This window comes from Pteronotus mesoamericanus, unplaced genomic scaffold, assembly GCF_021234165.1.
Source record: "Pteronotus mesoamericanus isolate MK-2021 breed Mesoamerican mustached bat unplaced genomic scaffold, CSHL_Meso_final scaffold_85, whole genome shotgun sequence".
Lineage (NCBI taxonomy): Eukaryota > Metazoa > Chordata > Mammalia > Chiroptera > Mormoopidae > Pteronotus > Pteronotus mesoamericanus.
Genome location: NW_026555329.1, coordinates 36,888,342 through 36,910,295, shown reverse-complemented (window position 1 = coordinate 36,910,295; position 21,954 = coordinate 36,888,342). Strand labels below are relative to the sequence as shown.

The following is a 21,954-nucleotide window of genomic DNA, read 5'->3' as shown; positions in this document are numbered from 1 at the left end:
ATGAACATTGGGGTGCATAGGTTCTTTTGTATTGGCGTTTTGGTGTTCTTAGGGTATAGTCCCAGCAGGGGAAATCACTGGATCAAAAGGCAGTTCCATTTTCAGCTTTCTGAGGAAATTCCACACTGCTTTCCACAGTGGCTGCACCAGTCTGCATTCCCACCAACAGTGTGCTAGGGTTCCCTTTTCTCCACAGCCTTGCCAGCACCTGTTGTTTGTTGATCTGTTTATGATGACCATTCTGACCAGTGTGAGGTGGTACCTCATGGTGGTTTTGATCTGCATTTCTCTGATGGCTAGTGATGCTGAGCATCCTTTCAAATGCTTCTGGGCCCTCTGTATCTCCTCCTTGGAAAAGCATCTGCCCAGGTCCTTTGCCCATTTTTTGACTGGATCGTTTTCTTTCAATGTTGCTGGTCATATTTTCTTTCTTTTTTTTTTGCTTTTTATTTATTTATTAAATTTTTAAATCATGTTTATTCTGTTACAGTTGTCTCAATTGTTCCCCCTTTACCCCTCTCCACCCATCCCACCCCCCACCTTGCTCCCACAGTTAATTTCCACACTGTTGTCCATGTCCATGGGTCATTCATACATGTTCTTTGTTTAGTCCCTTCTCCTTATTTCCACCATTGTCCTCTTTCCCCATCCCCTCTGGTCACTTTCAGTCTGCTCCATGTTTCCATGCCTGTGGTTTATTTTGTTCATTAGTTTATTTTGTTGAATAGATTCCACTTATAGGTGAGATCACATGGTATTTGTCTTTCACCAACTGGCTTATTTCACTTAGCATAATATTCTCCAGTTCCATCCATGTTGTCAACAAAAGGTAAGAGCTTTCTTTCTTTCTTTCTTTCTTTCTTTCTTTCTTTCTTTCTTTCTTTCTTTCTTTCTTTCTTTCTTCCTTCCTTTTTTTCTTTTTCTTTCTTTCTTTCTTTCTTCCTTTTTTTCTTTCTTTCTTTCTTTCTTTCTTTCTTTCTTTCTTTCTTTCTTTTTCTTCTTTTTTCTTTCTCTTAAATGCAGATTGATTTTATTTCTTTTAAATGTCAAAATCAATCATAAAATATTAAATTGAAAACTGTTATAAAATCTCAACAATTAAAACTACATGACACCAGCACAGAAATAATCAAGTAGATAAAAGAAATAAAGTGAGCATTCTAGAAACAAATGTATATATCTATCTACCAATGTAATATTATGATTAAATTGATATTTCAACCCAATGGGTAAAATAGGCTTATTCAACAAAGCATGGATCACTATTACTTGAAATAAAACAAATATAGAGCTCTATTTCACAATTATACAACAAATGTTCAGGTGAGTTAAAAATAAGTATGTAGAACCTAAGGAGGTTTAGGAGAAAACACAAACTAATTTTTTTTTACCCTGAAGTAACCTATTCAAACCCAAAAGCTATAAAGTAAAATACTGACAATATGACTATATTAAACATTTAAGACTATATAGTAATATACATATTAAAAAAGGTAAAGGACAAGTAATAGAATGGGAATGTATTTGCCACACATCTAAAAGAGGGTTAATAGTTTTTTTTTAGGGAAAAAAATTCTCAAAACCTTTAATTGATAAATGGATAAAGAATAACAAAAAGTCATTTAAAGCTTTTTAAAAATAATAGAAATAGGCAAGAAATATACAAAAATAGGTTTAGCTTCAGCAAATAATAAAGGAACAATGAATATAACACATCATTGTCATGATCAGATTAATATGCATTAAAAATATTGGTGACATCAAATATTGGTGAATATGAAAGGAACTGGGTATTCATAGACTTTCCTTCATCTTCTTAAAGCAGTCCCTTTAGCATATTTTGCAGTGCTGGATTGGTGGAAGTGTTTTTTTTTTTGTTTTGTCTTCTTTTGTCTGGGAAACTCCTTATTTCACCCTCCATTTTAATTGAGAACCTTGCTGCGTAGAGCAGTGTTGGTTGCAGGCCTTTGCTTTTCATGACTTGGAATATTTCTTGTCATTCCCTTCTGGCTTGCAGGGTTTCTGTTGAGAAGTCAGCTGCTAGCCATATTGGGACTTCCTTATATGTTACTACCTCTTTCTCCCTTGCTTTCGTTAGAATTCTCTCTTTGCCTTTTATATTTGCCATTTTAATGATGATGTATCTTGGAGTGGGCCTCATTGGGTTCCTCTTGAATGGGACCCTCTGTGCTTCCTGGACTTGTGTGACTTTTTCTCTCTTCCAATTAGAGAAGTTTTCTATCATTACTTTTTCAAACAGGTTCTCTGTCCCCTGCTCTTATTTTTCTCCTTCTGCTATCCCTACTATATGGATATTATTACATTTCATGTTTTCCTGGATTTTCCTCAACACCTCTTCATTCTTTTTGAGTCTTTTTTCATTTTCTTACTCTTTCTGGGAACTGTTTTCTATCTTATCCTTCAGCTTGCTGATTTGTTCCTCTGCTTCATTTAGCCTGTTTTTGATTCCTTCTACTGTGTTCTTCAACTCAGAAATTGTATTCTTCATTTCTTCTTGTCTCTTATTGATAATTTCTATGTCCTTTTTCATGCTGATATAGTTTACAGTAAGTTCCTCATACTTTCTCTGTAGTTTTCTGTAATTCTCTTTGAGCTCCCAGAGCTCATTGAACTTGCTTATGACTGTTGTTTGGAACTCAATATCTGATAGTTTACTTGCCTCTATTTTATTTTGTTCTCTATCTGGGGATTCCTCCTTTTCCCTCAAGTTGGGGGGGTGTTTCTTTGTCTTCCCATTATTGGTGAGACTCTTCTTTTTTGCTTTGGCTTCTTAAATTGATCTGTCTTGATTTCCTGACTTTGTGGTGTGAATTTCTATGGTGGGAGACTGCTGTTTTTTCCTTCTGGATCTGTCTTTGATGTTGTTAGATGTTGTCCCTATCTGACCTTTGGCAGTCTGTTAGAGACTTCCAGGAATCTACTGTGGCTGCCTCCTTCAGCTGTTAATGTAGTCAATCTTCACTCAGCAGGATGGCTTAGACAGCTCAGGGCAGGGCGGAGTCCATCCTCGGGGCAGGGTTATTGAGCCCTCTCACAGTGTTGTTGCTCAGGGGAGTGGCCTGCCTGAGCCAGATGCCTGCTGCCGTATGTGGAAGGAGTCAGCACTGGGATCCTGCCAGCTACTCTCTGTGTTCTCTCCCCAAAGTCTCTGTCTCCAGTCTCTCCTCAAGTGTTTCCAGACCACTCTGAGCCCACTTTAGCCAGGGGTCTACTATCTGTGGCTGCCACTCTGCACTCATTAGGCAGCTTAAATAGCACAGTGCAAGGTCGACTCCCACCTGGGGCAGGGCTACTGGGTCCTCTGATACTGCTGTCACTCAGGAGGAATGGCCTTGGCCTGAGTAAGATGGCTGCTGTCACACGGGAGATGAGTCAGCACTGGGATCCCGCGGGCTACTCTCTCAGTTCTCTCCCCCAAACCTCCTTTCCCTGTCTCTTTTCAGGTGTCTCTAGCCCACTCTGCCCTCACCTTTGCCGGAGACCAAGATAAGTAGCTGCAAATAAAAATTTATGTGTTGTCCCTTTAAATGGCTCTTTGTGTCTCCAGCTGCCTGTCTCTGGCACAGCTCTGCCGCTCTTCACAGCTGGCTGTTTTTTGTGTACTTTTTGGGCTCTGGTGCTGTAGGCTGGAGATCCCCACCTATGGTTCTGACCCCACTCCTGCCAGGGGGATCCAACTGGGCCTTTCAATATCCCTCTGGTGCTGCTGCCCATGGGTGCCCTGTCTGCCTTCTTGAGTGTCTACTGTACTCCTTACCAGTTAGATTGCTGAAGCCGATCTTCTCTCTCCGAGGTTATAAGGCTCCTCTCTTGTTACTGTTCAGTTGTTTGTGGTGATTTCTCCACAATTTAGTTGTCATTCCAGGTTTGTCCTGGGAGGAAGTCAGTGTGACTTCCACTCACTCCTCCGCCACCTTGATTCTCAATTTCAATGTTGCTGGTTATATTTTCCTTGCTTGTTTGTTTTGTTGATTAGGTTCCACTTGTAGGTGAGATCATATGGTATTTTTCTTTTGCCCCCTGGTTTATTTCACTTAGCATAATGCTCTCCAGTTCCATTCATGCCATTGCAAAGAGTAGTAGCTCTTTCTTTCTTCCTGCTGTGTAGTATTCCATTGTGTAAATGTACTCAAAACAGTTTGGTACTGGCATAAGAACAGACACATAAATCAATGGAACAGAATAGAGAGCCCAGATATAAACCCATGTCTCTATGGTCAATTAATATTCAACAAAGGGAGCAGAATCATAAAATGGAGAAAAAATGTTCTCTTCAACAAATGGTGTTGTTTGTTGATTTATAGATGCTAGACATAGATATATAGATTTATAGCTGATTGGTGTGTGGTTTTAATTTGCATTTCTCTGATGATTAGTGATGTTGAGCACCTTTTCATATATCTTGACTATCTATATGTTCTCTAAGGAGAAGTGTTTATTCAAGTCCTTTGCTCATTTTTTAATTGGATTGTTTGTTTTCTTGGAGTAAGGTTTTTGTAAGTTCTCTATAAATTTTGGATATTAACCCCTTATTATATGTATTGGTGAATATGTTCTCCCATTTTGTGGGTTGTACTTTTATTTTGTTGATGTTTCCCCTGCTGTGCAAAACCTTTTTAGTTTAATGTAGTCTCATTTGTTTGTTTTTTTAATATTTTCCCCATGCCTGGGGAGATATATCTAATAAAGTATTGCTACAAGCAATGTGTGAGATTTTGCTGCCTATATTTCCTTCTATGATTTTTATGGTTTTGGGTCTAATATTTAAGTCTTTAATCCATTTTAATGTATTCTTTTATGTGCCATAAGAAGGTGGTCTAGTTACACTTTCTGGAATGTATCTGTCCAATTTTCCTAGTACCATTTATTGAATAAACTATATTAGGCCACTGTATGTACTTGCTTCTGCTGTCAAATATTAATTGACTATAAAGATGTGGATCTATTCCTGGGCTCTCTGTTCTGTTCCATTGATCTCTGTGTCTGTTTTTAAGCCAGTACCATGATGTTTTGATTACTGTGGCTTTATAGTATAATTTGATATTAGGTAGCATGATTCCTCCAAACTCGATCTTCTTTCCTAGGATTGCTGTTGCTATGTGGGTCCTTTCTTGGTTCCATGTAAATTTTTGAAGACTTGTTCTAGTTCTGTGAAATATGTCATTAGAATCTTGCTAGGAATTGCATTGAACTTGTAGATTGCTTTGGGTAGCACAGACATTTTAATGATGTTAATTCTTCCTATTCATGACCAGGATATGTGCTTCCACTTATTTGTATCTTCTTCACTTTCTTTCTTCAGTGTCTTATAATTTTCTGAGTACAAGTCTTTTATATCCTTCATTAGATTTATTCCTAGGTATTTCATTCTTTCTGAGGCAATCATGAGTGGGATTGTTTTCTTAATTTTTCTTTCTGATGGTTATTATTGTCATCTAAAAATGCAACTGATTTCTGGATATTAATTTTGTATCTTGCTACTTTGCTGATATCTTGTAGCAGTGTCAGTAGTCTTGGTGTAAATTTAGAGTTCTATGTACAGTATCATGTCATCTGCGAATAATGACAGTTTTACTTCTTCCTTTCCAATTTGGATTCATTTTATTTCTTCTCATCTGATTGCTATGCCTAGGACTTCCAGTACTATATTGAATGAGAGGCCAAAGCAGACATCCCTGCCTTGTTCCCAGTCTTAAGGAGGATGCTTGTAGTTATTGTTCATTGAGTATGATATTGGCAGTGGATTTTTCATAACTGGCCTTTATTATGTTTAGGTATGTTCCCTGTATTCACACTTAACTGAATTTTTTTTTAAATCATAAATGGATGCTGGATTTTATCAAATGCTTTTTCTGCATCTATTCATATGATCATATTTTTTTCCTTCATTTTGTTTATGTGGTGTATCACATTTATTGATTTGTGAATGTTGTACCAATCTTGCATCCCAGGAATTAATCCCAATGGATCATGGTGTATGATCTCTTTCAGGTATTGCTACATTCAGTTTGCTAATACTTTGTTGAAGATTTTAACAGCTATGTTTGTCAGGGATACTAGCCTGCAATTTTCTTTTCTTTTCTTTTTCGTATTCATCTGGTTTTTGAATTAGGATTATGCTGACCTCATAAAATTAGCTTGGGAGTCTTCCTTCCTATTAAATTTTTTGAAATAGTTTGAGAAGGAGAGGTGTTAGTTAGTTCTTGAAATGTTTGGCACATTCACCTGTGAAGTTGTCCAGTCCAGGACTTTTATTTGTTAGGAGTTTTTTGATTACTGTTTCAGTTTCACTAGGTGTAATCTGTCTGTTCAGATTCTTGATTCTTCCTGATTTAGTTTTGGAAGATTGTATTTATCTATTTCATCCAGTTTGTCCAATATGTTGGCATATAGTTGTTCATAATATTTTCTTACAATCCTTTATTTCTTTGGTGTCAGCTCTTATTTATTCTCTTTCATTTCTGGTTTTGTTTATGTGGGTCCTCTCTCTTTTTTTTCTTGATGAGTCTGGTTAAAGGCTTGTCAATTTTCTTTTCTTGTCAAAGGACCAGCTTTTGGATTCATTGATCTTTTCTACTTTTTAAGACTCTATTTTGTGTATTTCTGTTCTGTTCTTTATTATTTCCTTCCTTCTCCTCGCTTTGTGATTTTTTTTTTGTTCTATTTCAAGCTTATTTAAGTGTAAAGTTAAATTGTTTATTTGAGCTTTTTCTTGTTTCTTGAGATAGGTCTGTAATGCTATGAATTTCCTTGTTAGCATTGTTTTTCCTGTGTCCTACAGACTTTAGGTTTTTGTGTTCTCATTTTCATTTGTTTTCAGGAATTTTCAACTTCTTCCTTGATCTCGTTGTTGACCCATTTTTTGTTTAGTAACATATTATTTAGCTTCCATATCTTTATGTATTTTTCTTGTGATTGCTTTCTAGTTTCATAGCATTGTGGTGGAAGAGGATGCTTGATATGATTTTAATCTTCTTAAATTTATTGAGACTTGAGATTATTGATAGATGTATATTTATCAACATTTTTAAAAACTATTTTCCTGTTTGTCTTTTTCTTCTCATTTTTAGCAAGTCACTTAACATTTGGTGCAAGACTGGTTTGGTTTTCACCAACTCTTGTTTTTTTCTTGTCTGGGAAGTTCTTTATTTCTCCTTTAAATGATAACCTACTGGGTAGAGTAGCCTTGGTTGTAGGTCTTTGCTTTTCATCACTTGAATATTTTTGTCAGTCACTCCTGGCCTGAAATATTTCTGTTGAAAAATCAGATGACAGTCTAACTGGAGCTCCCTCATAAGTAACTAACTTCTATTGTCTTGTGGCTTTTAGGATTCCTTATTTTAGGCTTTTCCATTTTGATTATGATGTGTCTTGGTGCAGGCTTCTTTGGGTCCAACTTCTTGGAATTCTCTGCATTTTCTAGACTTGTGTATTTTTTTTCTTCCCAAGATTGCGGAAGTTTTTGGTCATTATTTCTTCAGATAAGTTTTTGATCCCTTGCTCACTCTCTTCTTCATCTGGTATTCCTATGATGTGAATGTTGTTATGCTTCAGGTTGTCTCAAATGTTTCTTAAGGTCTTCTCATTTTTAAAAATAAATATATTTATTTATTTATTTATTTATTTAATTAATTTATTTATTTTTAATATTTTTTTAAAATTTATTTATTTACTTTTTAAATACATTTGTCTCTGCCTTCCCCCCACCTCTTTCCCTTGCCCCCTCCCACCTTCCCTCCCTCAGCTCTTCCCCTTTGGTTTTGTCCATGAGTCCTTGCTATATGTTCCTTGACCTTCCCCTTCCTTTCCCTTTCCCTGCCCCCCCCTTCCCTCTTGTCTCTGTTGATTTCTTTTCCTTTCAGTGTTGCTGGTCATATTTTCCTTGCTTCTTTGCATTGTTGGTTAGGTTCCGCTTATAGGTGAGATCATATGGTATTTGTCTTTCGCCCCCTGGCTTATTTCGCTTAGCATGATGCTCTCCAGTTCCATCCATGCTGTCGCAAAGTTTAGTACTTCTTTTTTCTTTCTGCTGCGTAGTATTCCATTGTGTATATGTACCATCATTTTTTGATCCAGTCATCTACTGATGGGCATTTAGGTTGCTTCCAACACTTGGCTATTGTAAATTGTGCTGCTATGAACATTGGGGTGCATAGGTTCTTTTGTATTGGCGTTTTGGTGTTCTCAGGGTATAGTCCCAGCAGGGGAATCGCTGGATAAAAAGGCAGTTCCATTTTCAGCTTTCTGAGGAAATTCCACACTGCTTTCCATAGTGGCTGCACCAGTCTGCATTCCCACCAACAGTGGACTAGGGTTCCCTTTTCTTCACAGCCTCGCCAGCACCTGTTGTTTGTGGATCTATTTATGATGGCCATTCTGACCAGTGTGAGGTGGTACCTCATGGTGGTTTTGATCTGCATTTCTCTGATGGCTAGTGATGCTGAGCATCCTTTCAAATGCCTTTGGGCCCTCTGTATCTCCTCCTTAGAAAAGCGTCTGCCCAGGTCCTTTGCCCATTTTTTGATTGGATCGTTTGTCTTCTTGGAGTAAAGTCGAGTGAGTTCTTTGTATATCTTGGAGATCAAACCTCTATCTGATGTATCATTAGCAAATATATTTTCCCAAATGGTTGGCTCCCTTTTCATTTTGCTGTTGTTTTCTTTAGCCGTGCAGAAGCTTCTTATTTTGATGAGGTCCCAGTTGTTTATCCTTTCCTTTATGTCCCTTGCTTTAGGAGACATATCAGTGAAAAAATTGCTGCGTGGGATATCTGAGAGTTTCCTGCCAATGTTCTCCTCTGGGACTTTGATGGTGTTGCGACTTATATTTAAGTCTTTTATCCATCTTGAGTTTATTTTTGTGTATGGTGTCAGCTGATGATCCAATTTCAATTTTTTGCATGTAGCCATCCAGCTCTCCCAACACCATTTGTTGAAGAGGCTGTTATTGCTCCATTTTATGCTTCTGCCCCCTTTGTCAAATATTAGATGTCCATAGAGACCTGGGCTTATTTCTGGGCTTTCTATTCTGTTCCACTGGTCTATGGGTCTGTTCTTGTGCCAGTACCAGATTGTTTTGAGTATAGTGGCTTTGTAGTAGAGTTTGATGTCCGGTATTGTGATCCCTCCTACTTTGTGTTTCTTTCTCAAAATTGCTGCGGCTATTCGAGGTCATTTATGGTTCCATATAAATTTTTGAAATGTCTGTTCTATTTCTGTGAAATACGTCATTGGTATCTTAATAGGGATTGCGTTGAATCTATAAATTGCTTTTGGTAGTATGGACATTTTAAGGATATTAATTCTTCCAATCCATGTGCACGGTATATGCTTCCATTTATTTGTGTCTTCCTTAATTTCTTTTTTCAATGTTGTATAGTTTTCTGCATACAGGTCTTTTGTGTCTTTGGTTAAATTTATCCCTAGGTACTTTATCTTTTTTCGTGCTATATCGAATGGTATATTTTTCCTGATTTCTTCTTCTTCTATTGCATTGCTGGTGTACAAAAACGCCTTTGATTTCTGAATGTTGACTTTGTATCCTGCTGTTTTGCCAAATTCACTTATTAGGTTGAGGAGTTTTTTGGTAGAGTCTACAGGGTTCTCTATGTACACTATCATGTCATCTGCAAACAATGATAGTTTTACTTCCTCCTTTCCTATTTGGATGCCTTTTATCTCTTTCTCTTGTCTGACCGCTGTGGCTAGGACTTCCAATACGATGTTGAAAAGAAGCGGTGAGAGCGGACATCCTTGTCGTGTTCCCGATCTTAGTGGGAAAGCTTTCAGTTTTTGCCCGTTGAGTATGATATTGGCTGTAGGTTTTTCATATATGGCCTTTATTACGTTGAGGAATGCCCCATTTATTCCCATTTTGCCGAGTGTTTTGATCATAAATGGGTGCTGTACCTTGTCAAATGCTTTTTCTGCATCTATCAAGATGATCATGTGGTTTTTGTCTTTTCTTTGATTTATGTGGTGTATCACGTTTACTGATTTGCGTATATTGAACCATCCCTGCATCCCTGGGATGAATCCCACTTGATCGTGATGGATAATCTTTTGAATGTATTGCTGGATGCGGTTTGCCAATATTTTGTTTAATTTTAATTTATTTTTTCAAATACATTTGTCTCTGCCAACCCCCCACCACTTTCCCTTTTGCCACTGTGCTTGGGTGTTTTTTTCTACTTTGTCTTCCAAATTGCTGATTTGATCCTGTACTTCATCTTCCTTACTGTGTATTCCTTCCAGTATATTATTTATTTCAGATATTGCATTTTTATTTCATACTGGTCCTTTTTTATGTCTTTTTTTCTATGCTGTTGAATATCCCTGTAGTTATTACTCTGAACTCTTTATCTGATAAATTGCTTGCCTTCATTTTACTTAGTTCTTTTGGAGAATTATCTTGTTCTTTTGTTTGGGGGCTGTTCTTTTGTCTTCCCATCTTGCCTGCTTCTTTGTGTTTGTTTCTATAGGTTAGGGAGATCTGCAAAGACGCCAGTGCAAATCTATGTCAGACACTGACTATGACTGGCCCTGGGCAACATGTTTGGAGCTGTCAGCAATCTACAGCTTGTGGCTCCCTCTTCTAGGCCTGTGTGTGTGCAGAAAGAACATGACTAGCTTCTACTAGAACCAGACTGGGGAAGGGTAATCTAGTCTCAGAGTGCCCAGAGATTCACCTTTGTTGTTAGGCTTAATCACAGTGTAGCTTCTAGCTGTACTCAGTAGCCTGGCTTAAGCTCCAGAAGGTAGGGTGAGACGGATTTCTGTGGGTGAGACTATTGTTTCTCCTAAGGTTGATGCCACACAGAGGGGACGGCTCTGCCTGAGAAACATGGCCTCTACAGTATGGGGAATGACTCAGAACAGGGATTCTGGTACTTGATCCTTTGTCTCTCTCCCCAGTCACAAACCAGACTTTCCTCATGTGTTCCTAGTCCATTCTGCCCTCACTCTGTTGGAGCCCAGGATAAGTGGCTGCAAACAAAATTTTGTGCATTGGCCCTTTATTAGGCTCTCTGTGTCTCCAGCCATTTCTCCTTGGCAGACAGAAACCCCACTGCTTTTCACAGCCAAATGTTATTTGGGTCACTTTCTTGGTTCTGGTGCGTTAGGATGGGGAGTCCAGCTGGGGTTTAGATTCAGGAAGAACCCTCCCCCACCCACCTGCTGAAGTATCCCTCCAGAACTTCAGCTGCCACCTGTGGGAGCTCAGCCAGCCCTTTCGTGCCTTTGTACTCCTTACCAATCTCATTGTGATGAAGTTCTTTCTTCCGTGTGTCTTTGGTTATAAGGCTTTTCTCCAGCTATTGTTCAGTTCATTATTCAGGATGATTTTTTTCTTTAATTTATTTGTAGTTCCAGTTTGGTCCTAAGAGGATGTTAGTGTTGCTTCCACCACCTTGGGTCCCTGACCTAATATTTATTGAATGGTCACCATGAATGGGGCATACTATGCATGCATCACCTCATTTAATTCTCAAACAAAACTAAGAGAAACATGAGCACACTTCTTCCTGGCTTTTCTGGTTTTCCTTTCTTTACCTTAAGAGCCGTTTGTCTGCATGCACATATATGTTCCACTGCCCTGTGCTGCAAATTTTACAGTCTTGGTTTGACTTTATAGTGATGCCTGGGAGTAGGAAGATAAGTATGTCTACTTCTGGGTGCAGATGAGGTTGTCCTTTTGGCTAAGAAACCCAGAGCTACATTCTTCAACCATTCTCATAATAAAGGAGGTATTATGGTCTCCATCTGCCAGCTCTTCTGTCTTTTATTTGGTTCAGAACTTGGGAGGGTTTCTTAGTCCTGGAGCCTGGAAGTCTTAGTTTAGGGTACCAGCATTGTCCAGGTCTGGTGAGTATCTTCTTCTACATTGTATGTAGAAAGTTGTCTTGTCCTATTCTCACATGGTGGAAAGAGCTAACTAGCCCTCTGACCTCTTCTTATAAGGTCACTAATCCCACTCATGAGAGCTCCATGCTCATTACCTAATTACCTCCCAAAGGCTCCACCTTCTACTTTTGGGATTAGAGTTTCAACCTAATCTTGGAGGTACGTAAGTATACAGTCCATTGCAGAGCGAGAAGGGAGTGTTGTTATTCATTGCTTCTCCACCAATCCCAACATTATTTTCTTTTACACAGATGGGGAAGCTGAAGCACAAACATTTCAAATAGCTAGCTCAAGATCATACAAAGCTCCAAACGAGGATTTGAATTCAGGCAGTGTAGTTTTGGAATCTGTGCTTTTAACACCATCTATACTATTATCCTTTACTTATCAATAATAATTATGCTTGCTGTAATCACTTTAGAATATTGGTTTTAGTGCTAAGAACACTCACAGAGTCTTGGCAGTTCTTGACATGTTGTTTATAATTAGGCATTTATTCTTTGAGTACAAGAGCTACTACTAAAATAATGCTTAGAAACTGTTAGCTTTTATATGAATAAATATTTCTTATGTTTACCCTAGTATTTCACCTAAACATAATTTAATCTTATATGTGGTGCCAAGAACATTAGAATAATTATAAATTCTAAGTGTGTGGAATGGGAACTAAGAAGTTTTACTGCATAAATATACTTACATTTGGTTTCATATGCATTTCACAAGAAACTCCTTCTTATCTTTGGCTTGATATTTTTTTAATTAATTAATTTTTTCAAATACATTTGTCTCTGCCTATCCCCCACCACTTTCCCTTGGCCCCTTCCCTCTGTCCCTCCCTCTCTCAACTCTTCCCCTTTGGTTTTGTCCATGAGTCCTTGCTATATGTTCCTTGACTTTCCCCTTCCCTTCCTTTTCCCCCACCCCCCCTCCCTCCTTCCCTCTTGTCTCTGTTGGTTTCTTTTCCTTTCAGTATTGCTGGTCTTATTTTCCTTGCATCTTTGTATTGTTGGTTAGGTTCCACTTATAGGTGAGATTATATGGTATTTAATTTGGTTATATGTTAGCAAAAGATTTTATATATTCTTAAAAGATATGTATTCCTTTTAAGATTATATACATGTCATGTGTATATATATGATTATGAATATACATGTACCTTATTATTAATTTATGTATAGATTCTTATACATAGAATGATTTCTGCTTAAGGTTAAAATTCATGTCATTCATGAATCAATTATGTCCTATTTAAGTTTTGTGACGATTTATTTCTTTTAAATAACTTCTTTGGATTTCAGTAGACATAGTGTTTTAATGGACATTTCAATAAACACACAAGTGAAAGTGCTGGCAGGTCACAAAATTGCCTGAAGCTTTCAGGTGAGCCCTTGACTTAAGCAACATTTTCATTTGTGGAAACCTATGCTGCATTTCAGACACAGGATCTTAAGAGGAGAAAAGGTGATCTTTCTCCACGGCCAAATGAACAGAACCCTGTGTAGTAATACACCTATCACCATTTTCCCAGCAAAATCTGTTTTATCCTAACACCCAAAACAAGGCAACATAGACCAATGGTTATCCTGCCATACTTTTGAAAGTGGCAATCTGTGCCTTGGCTACTTTATTTGCCAAACAGGAGATTTCAAGTCTAGGTTATTAACGGGTCACCTAATATTTACGTTGTATTATACATATTCAGTAATAAATTTGTATTCACTTGCTGTTCCATACATACATAATTATTGGAAATAACTGTGCTCATAGAAATAATTCACGAGCTGACTCAATGTCTTCCTGCGCAGCAGACAGAGAGAGGGTAGCACACTCACTCTCCACATGACTCACCATAGCACTCAGGGAAACGTCTCTGTCGGTCAGAGTTAGACAAAGTCAAGGATCTCATGCCAATCGATCAGTAATTCATTTCTCAATTGAAGGAGTGACCTTAGGAGCAACTGAATTCCTCCTCAGATGATGAGCTCTCCCAAGCCTGCTAGACCCCTGGAAATAGAGACTTTCCTGAAACACTTTACAGACACTTTTATAGACTCTTTCCTGACACAGAATTTGGCACCAATTATGGCAGCAAGTTTTCTTTTACACAGCTCCTTCACCTTATTTCATTTTTTATTGTATTTTTCATTACCATTTAGTCCTCTTATACCTCTTGCTCCTCGCAATCACCACAGTGTTGCCTGTGTTCATGAGTCCTTCTTCCTTTTTGCTCAGTCCTTCCACCCCCTAACCTCCCCCTACTTAGCTGTCATCCGGCTCTCTATAAGTCTGTCTCTATTTTGCTTGTTAGTGCAGTTTGTTTATTAGGTACCACATATGAGTAAAATACAATATTTGTCTTCCTCTGACTGGCTTATTTTACTTAGTATAATGTTCTCCAGGGCCATCCATACTGTTGCAAAGGGTAAAATTTTCTCCTTTTTTATGACCAAGTAGTATTCCATGATGTAGACATCCCATAGTTGTTTTATCCACTCATCTACTGATAGACACTTGGGCTGCATCCATATCTTGGAGGCAGTAAATAATGCTGCAATGTACATTAGGGTGCGTATGTTCTTTTGAATTGGTGTTTTAGGTTTCTTCAGATATATTCCCAGAAGTGGGATTTCTGGGTCAAAAGGCAGATCTATTTTTAATTTTTCAAGGTATCTTCATACTTCTTTCCACAGTGACTGCACCAATCTGTGTTCCCACCAACAGTGCAAAACAGTGCAAAAGGGTTTCCCTTTCTCCACATGCTTGCCAGTACCTGTTGTTTTTTGATTTATAGAGGAGCCATGCTACCTAATATCAAACTATACTATAAAGCTAGAGTAATTAAAACAGCATGGTACTTGCATAAAAACAGACACAGAGATCAATGGAACAGAACAGAGAGCCCAAGAATAGACCCACACCTTTATAGTCAACTAATATTTGACAGAGGAAGCAAGCACATACAATGGGTTAAGGTGGTTTATTCAGTAAATGGTGTTGGGAAAATTGGACAGATACATGCAGGAAAAGGAAACTAGGCCACCTTCTTACACCACATGTAAGAATACATTAAAAATGGATTACAAACTTAAATGTTAGACCTGAAACCATAAAAATCCTAGAAGAAGACATAGGCAGCAAAATCTTAGACATTGCTGGTAGCAATACTTTATCGGATATATCTCCCCATGCATGGGAAACAAAAGAAAAAATAAACAAATGCGACTACATTAAACTAAAAAAGTCTTTGCACAGCAAAGGAAAATATCAACAAAATAGACAGCCCTCAGAATGGGAGAACATATTCACTGATACACCTGATAAAGGGTTAATATCCAAAATTTATAAAGAATTTACAATACTCAATTACAAAAAAAACCACTAAAAAACAAAACAAAAAAACCCCAAACAATCCAATTAGGAAATGGGAAAAGGACCTGAATAGACACTTCTCCTTAGGGGACATACAGATGGCCCATAGATATAAGGAAAGATGCTCAGCATGGCTAAGCATCAGAGAAATGCAATTAAAACCATATTGAGATACCATCACACCTGTCAGAGTGGTTCACTTTAAAAAAATATCCTTACTCAAGGATATGCTTAGATGCTGGGGGTGGTGTGGAAAGGCCAGGGGGAGAGATGTGAGAGAGAAATGTTAATCAGTTGCTTCCCATATGCATCCTGACAGAGGACAGAACTTGCAACTTAGGCATATGCCCTTATCCAGAACTGAACCCACAGCCTTCTGGTGTATGGATGAAACTCTTACCAACCCAGCCACCTGGCTTGCTCACTTTTAATTTTATTCCCTTGAAGTAACATTTTAAAGCATAGAAATTTCAAAGGTAAAAACTGTTCAAAGAAAACACATGGAAAAAATAGAGTACACTAAAAATATTGGAGTGGAACCAAGTTCAAGGAAGATGAGTGCTTCTCCCCACCTCCCTTATCCTTTCATAAGGAAGGACTTACTTTCAAGGGGGCAGCAGATTACACATTTACATTTATTTAATAGGCTCACAGGCTATCCTTTTTCACTTCTTAGCTGATTCTCTCTCTCTCATCTATCATCTATCTATCATCATCATCTATTATCTGTCTACCTGTTATCTATCTATCATCTATCTGCCTATCTATCATCATCTAATCTATCTATCATCATCTGTTTATTTTTACCTATCTATCCCTCTGCCCCAGTCCTGGTCCATAAGTAGTTTAAGGAAAGTTGCATAAACTATGGAGTACTGACAATCTCTTGCAGGGAGGGCTTATAATATGATTCAGGGCAGACATGATCTAGACTAAGCACTAAATTATCTTTTCATAGCAGTGAAAAGAGTAGCACAGCACCACTGGGGTCTGGATAGCAAACTCTTTGGGCTGACTATTCCTTATGCCTAATCTGCTCCATTTCAGTGTCACTTTCTCCTTCTGATCCCCTTGCCCCTTGGATACTTAAGATCAAGGTTATGCGGAATATAGGAGACTGATTCATCACATTTAAAACAAAAAAAAATGGCTAAAGAAAAAGACCATTATGGCAAATTACTTGAGGTCTTTTTTTTTTTTAAATTTCTTGTTCCCTTTCCCCATCAGATTTTCTTTAAAATGTTTTATTTTTTTAAGATTTCCATTCTCTTTGCTCTGCCTTAAAAAAATTTATCCAGACTTTAGAAAATAATTTGAGATATGTTAGGCTATGACCAATCTGTGGTAAGATTTTCCAGTAATTTAATATTGAGAACGATGTTACTTTAGAACAAGAAACTGTCTCCAGAGAAACCAAATTAGAACTGTCAGTAGTTATCAAAAAAAGGTATAAGACAAAAACCAGGTTAAGGGAGGGTGAGAGAAGTTAGTGTGTTAAATGTTCTGTCAAAAGATTTTTGCACATCTTTCAACTTCAAATTCTAAAAGCAGTAGCCAAAACTTTATAGATAAAATCTTGACTAATATGTCATTTGAAGAATAATACCTGAAGAACAATGCCTTCCCTTGGCTAAAATGAAATTTAACCTAGTTTTAACCTGCCAGTGAAATGTCTAAAAGGTGATTTAGCTTGGAACATGGACACTAGAGTTGCTGAGGGGAAATTTCTAGAAACTGAGCAGGAAGCTTGGGTTTTTCCTTTTTTGCCATTGAGGAATCTTCCCCCCACTTAAGGCTCTATACTTTCACAATTCAACCATGGTCCTAGGTTTCTTCTTGACATTAAAAAAAAACTCTTGTAATTCATTTACCACTCTCATAACTGAGGTTGGGATATGCTGATGCAATTATAGTACTTTGCTGATCTAAAGCACTTAAAATTCTGGACCGATGATCATGTAAGTTACTGATAAACTCTGCTACTTAGAAACATTTGATACAGTGATAGGATGGTATACTTGTTCAAATGTTTCAGTAAAGAATTCCTGTGTGCTTATTTTATGTGTTTTTCCCCCCTCCTATCTGAGTCCAGAATACCAAATATCTGTTTGCCTGGAGTAGGGGATTTAATTCTTGTTGGAGACCAATATGTGACCATCAGAACTTAAAATTTCTGACTGAAAATTAAGAACAGTCTAGAGCAGCCATGATCTGGGCCTTGGTCCTGGTCCCTATCTTTACTTGAGTCTAAGCTGTAGTGAATAAAAAGAAGATAAACACACATTATTCACTTTACAACATTGCTTGTCTCCCCTCTTCAAGATATTGTCTGTAGTCTTCAAAGAAAAGTTGATTTTTTTTTCTGTTCCAATAAATGTTTATCACAAAAACAGGCAACAAGGTTTTGAAACTAGATTGAGGTGGTGGTCACACAATTTTGTGAATGTATTAAATACCACCGAATTACTCACTTCAAAATGGTTAGTTTTGTGTTATTTGAACTTAACCTCAATAATTATTTTAAAAAAACACCCATCATCAACAGATTTTTATTAGATGGAGGATACCTAAGTTTGGCTCAAAGGAAAGTGGTGATAATTGGCAAGCTCTCCTCCACAGAGGAGAGGAGGGGGAATTCCTGGCCGTGGATATTCATACTTACATCTAAGAGTCAGGGTCTCCTGCTTAACTTTGACCACTCATAAAGCTATTCCCCTTGGTACTCAAGGCCACCAGTGCTGGCATGAAAGTGTCTGCAATGAGACAGTTCTCCCAGTTCTGGCTGAGCTTTGAACCTTCCTTCAAAGACTTCTTCAGAGTGCTCACTCACTGACAATTTGACTCCTTCAGGAAGATTGATTTAGATTATTTCCAAGAAAATCTCTGTAAATCTAGCTCTCAAACCACTTTTCTGAACCACTCGCTCATGGGTGGTAAGAACTGCATCCAGGAACATTTTGTTGCCTAGGTCCTGCAGCCATAACATCTCGATGGTTTTGGTGGGCATCGCATAACTGTCCCCCACTTTGATGGAGAGATGGTTGCAGAGGTTGTGAACATACTGGGCATAACTCACTGCCAGGGCCATGTAGTATACAGTCAGGTGAATGTTCAAAACCCCATACTCATAATCTGTCCACAAATTAATGTGTCTCACTTCCACTTTTCCCTCTTCTTCTTGAGCTCTTGTTCTTTAATTAGGTGCTTGTATCTTCCAATGCCATGGGTGGGTTTTGTCCTGTAGTGCCAACTCATACTCAGCAAAATGTCACATGAAGAACAGATGGGATTCTCTCCTGAAGTTCTGAATCTTAGGAGGGGAAAGGCTTGCTTAAAAATATCGTTCTTCAAACACAGCACCTTTCCTAGAGCTCCGCATCCTTTCCCAGACTTCAGCATCCTTTGCTGAAGCAACCTGTTATTGTATAAATTGAAGATCCGTGCAGGCAGCTGCATTCCCTGGTCAGCTGACAACAAGGATGGGACAGCCTTAATCCAAAGATAAGTTGATTTTTATATATAAAAGAAATATCATTTGGGACAAATTGTGGTTTTGTTGATACTAGAGTCAAACACAACCTAGATTAGACGTTTTCTCATTGGTAATGTGTATTCATTATCTATTGCTGCTGTAATGAATTGCTACAAACTTAGTGGCTTAAAACAACACAAACTTATTATCTTATTGTTCTTGTAGATCAGAAATCTAATATAGGATCACTGGGCTAAAATCAAGGTGTTGGTAAGTTTGCATTCCTTTCTGGAGGCTCTAGGGGATAATTCATTTCCTTGCCTTCTCTGGCTTCCAGAGTCTGTTTGAATTCCTTGGCTAATGGTCCCTTTTCATCTCCAAAGCCTGCAACAAGTCTAGTCCTTTTCACATACCATATCTGACCCTCTCTTTTGCCTCTTCTACTTTTAAGGATTCATGTGATTAGATTGAGCCAACTCAGGTAATTCAAGCTAATGTCCCCATCACAAGGTCAGGTCAATTGCACCTGCAAATTTACCAGGGAATTTAATTCCCCTTTGCCATATAATTTAACATATCTACAGTTTCCAGGAATTAGGGTGTAGACATCTTTGGGGGGGAAGCAACATTCTGCATACCACATAATGTTACACATAAGTAGTGTGTTGTATGATCTTGTTCCTGATTTCTGATACGTAGTTAAAAGGTCCAGACTGAGGGGCATAAAGTCAGTTATAGATCCCTTGTGTGGGTTAAACACTGAGTGCCTGTGCTTCCCAAATCTGATTCTCCATGGGTCTTTGCTGGGTTTTCTCAGTTTGTGACATGGTTCTTTCTTGGATTCCTGATTAGCTTTATAGTTTCTTGTTGAGACCAACAGTTGACCTTATTTTGAGCCTGCTTTTCTGGAGCCCATCATCTTTCCTAGCTCTGAATGTGTAAATTTTTTTAACCCTTAAAGGCAAGCTTGAATCATATTTTAAGGCTGGATCACCTTGACCAAAGCAAGTGATGTTCATAAAGGTCATGACTTAGGGGCATTCTTGCTGCAGGACCCAAATCACAGCTTACCCATCCCTCTGATTGAATATTGTTTCCAGCTTGAATCAAGCCTAACTTTGGAATCCTTCAGGACTGAATATTGGCTACTCCCATTAGTGATTCTGTGTAAGGGCAGTTTGCTAGTCCCAAATTTCTCCCAAACAGCATGCTCTTTGGCTGAACCCATCTAAATCATGGCAAACATGGCCATCTCAACAACTCTGGCCCTGTAGCAGCTGTTACCAAAGACTGGGTTGTCTTCAGTCCCTCAATATGTGAGTGATCAATGTGCCTACCTCTGCTGTCTGAATGGTGACAATACTAAGTAAAGTTTCCTGAAACTTTTGCCATTTGTCACATTTGGAATTTTGAGTAAGAGTCCATGTGTGTCTCGTCCCCTTACTGCTAGGTGCTAATGCACTCAATCTGTGGTCTCAAACTTCAAACCTATTGTCACAAATAAAGCAACATATTTGGAGGTCCAGTGAAGTTGCTTGGAATTTTTTATGGATCTAGTGTGTAGGATGAGCTCAGTACCTCAATTCTTACTTATTATTTCCATTTTATTAGTGCTGATACCTGGATACTAATGGTATTATTTTATTTTATTTTTTAATATACATTTTATTGATTATGCTATTACAGTTGTTTTCTCCCCTTTATTCCCCTCCACCCTGCACTGCCCCACCCCCCAGTATTGCTCCCCTCTTAGTTCATGTCCTTGGGTTACACATATGTAATCTCAAATATGTAAAAATTGAACTCACTAATAAATATTTGTATTGCTTTACATGGCTAGAAGGCTATTATTGAGAAATGGTCTTGTGGTAGAACAATAAAAGAATTCACATGAACTTAAAGAAATGGGCCAACTTATGTCAAAATATCGTCATTCTGAGTTGTCAAAATGTCATCCTTGGTAACAAAAATCTCAGTAAAGTAAAATGCATAAACTTCACCTATTTTTGTTGTTGAACTTTAAAGTAATATATTCCCAGTTAAGGGAGTCCTTGTCAGTGTCTGATGAGTCTTAAAGAGGTGCCATTTCTTTTTTTGGTATGGTCAGAAATAAGACCATTTTGTATACCCTTGACAAATAGCCTTATGAGTCAGACAACTATTACTTATGTTCCAGGTCTGAGGATAGTGGTGATTAAGACATATTTAATTCCTTCTCCCAATGGACTTGTAACCTAAAAAGTACCCAGTTTAAGTGTTGTAGTAAGTAACCAAGTGAGAAAATAAGGGAAACATATGCTACTGAGTGTAATGCTTTAGAATTTCAAAAATTTACTGAAAGGGAAAATAGAAGATTTTTAGTCCCAGACCATTATTCTTTCAACCAGATCCAAGAGTTGGTAGAGGACTGGGGCACAGAAGACTGAGAGTTGGGGGAGGGAGGTAAAACAGTATGTGTGGGCATGATTTTTAAATTATATTAAATGAATATTAAAATATAGATACAAATATCTTAAGAATAGGAAGATAACCAATATCAAAATGAAAATATGTAGAACTTACAATGATCAGGAAGAACAAGAAGGATTTTTAAAAAGGTGATAATCTGGCAAAAGGAATGTGAACTTGGTTTATAGCCTCAAGCTAAAGGGGTTGGGGGATGTCTCATATCACACTAAGATTCAGACTCAAGCTCCCTCTATCATCAATTGTGTGATGTGTTATTCATTTCTTCTACTGGAAGTACAGTAAATATCAGCATTGGACATTTCCAGAGCAAAAGTTATGTTTCCTTGAAAGAGTCCAAATAACAAGAAAAAATGATTTATCATTACCATATTTTGGATGAACATAGAATGCTGCATAGGGATCTGAAATGATCTATGGACTGTAAAAGCTGACAAGAACCTCGCTCTTGGGTCTTTCTACATGGCGATGAGTGTTTGGTTGTTTCTACCAGCCCTCCAAGCTGGCTCTTGGAAGGCGAGGGGAAGACTTCTAGGCACTCAGACTCTTGCTCCCCTCTCACCCTTTATTTATTTCTGATTTATGAGTCTTTGGCCTCTCTGGTGTCTCTCTGGACTTCTCTCTTACTATTTTTGGAATTAAGCCCCATTTCATGGTTTTAGATTACCCTTGCTTGGCTTGATCGGTAGTATCATGGGTGAATATAACCTCCTAAACCTTTTC

General features: G+C 38.0%; 1 protein-coding gene and 1 pseudogene across 1 annotated transcript in view; both read right to left on the bottom strand.

Moving 5' to 3' along the window:
- The window catches only part of LHFPL3 (LHFPL tetraspan subfamily member 3), a 412,058-nt gene that overhangs the window by 10,669 nt on the left and 379,435 nt on the right, over window positions 1–21,954 (bottom strand). The window lies entirely within an intron of this gene.
- On the bottom strand, window positions 18,001–18,749 carry LOC129062905 (39S ribosomal protein L48, mitochondrial-like; annotated as a pseudogene).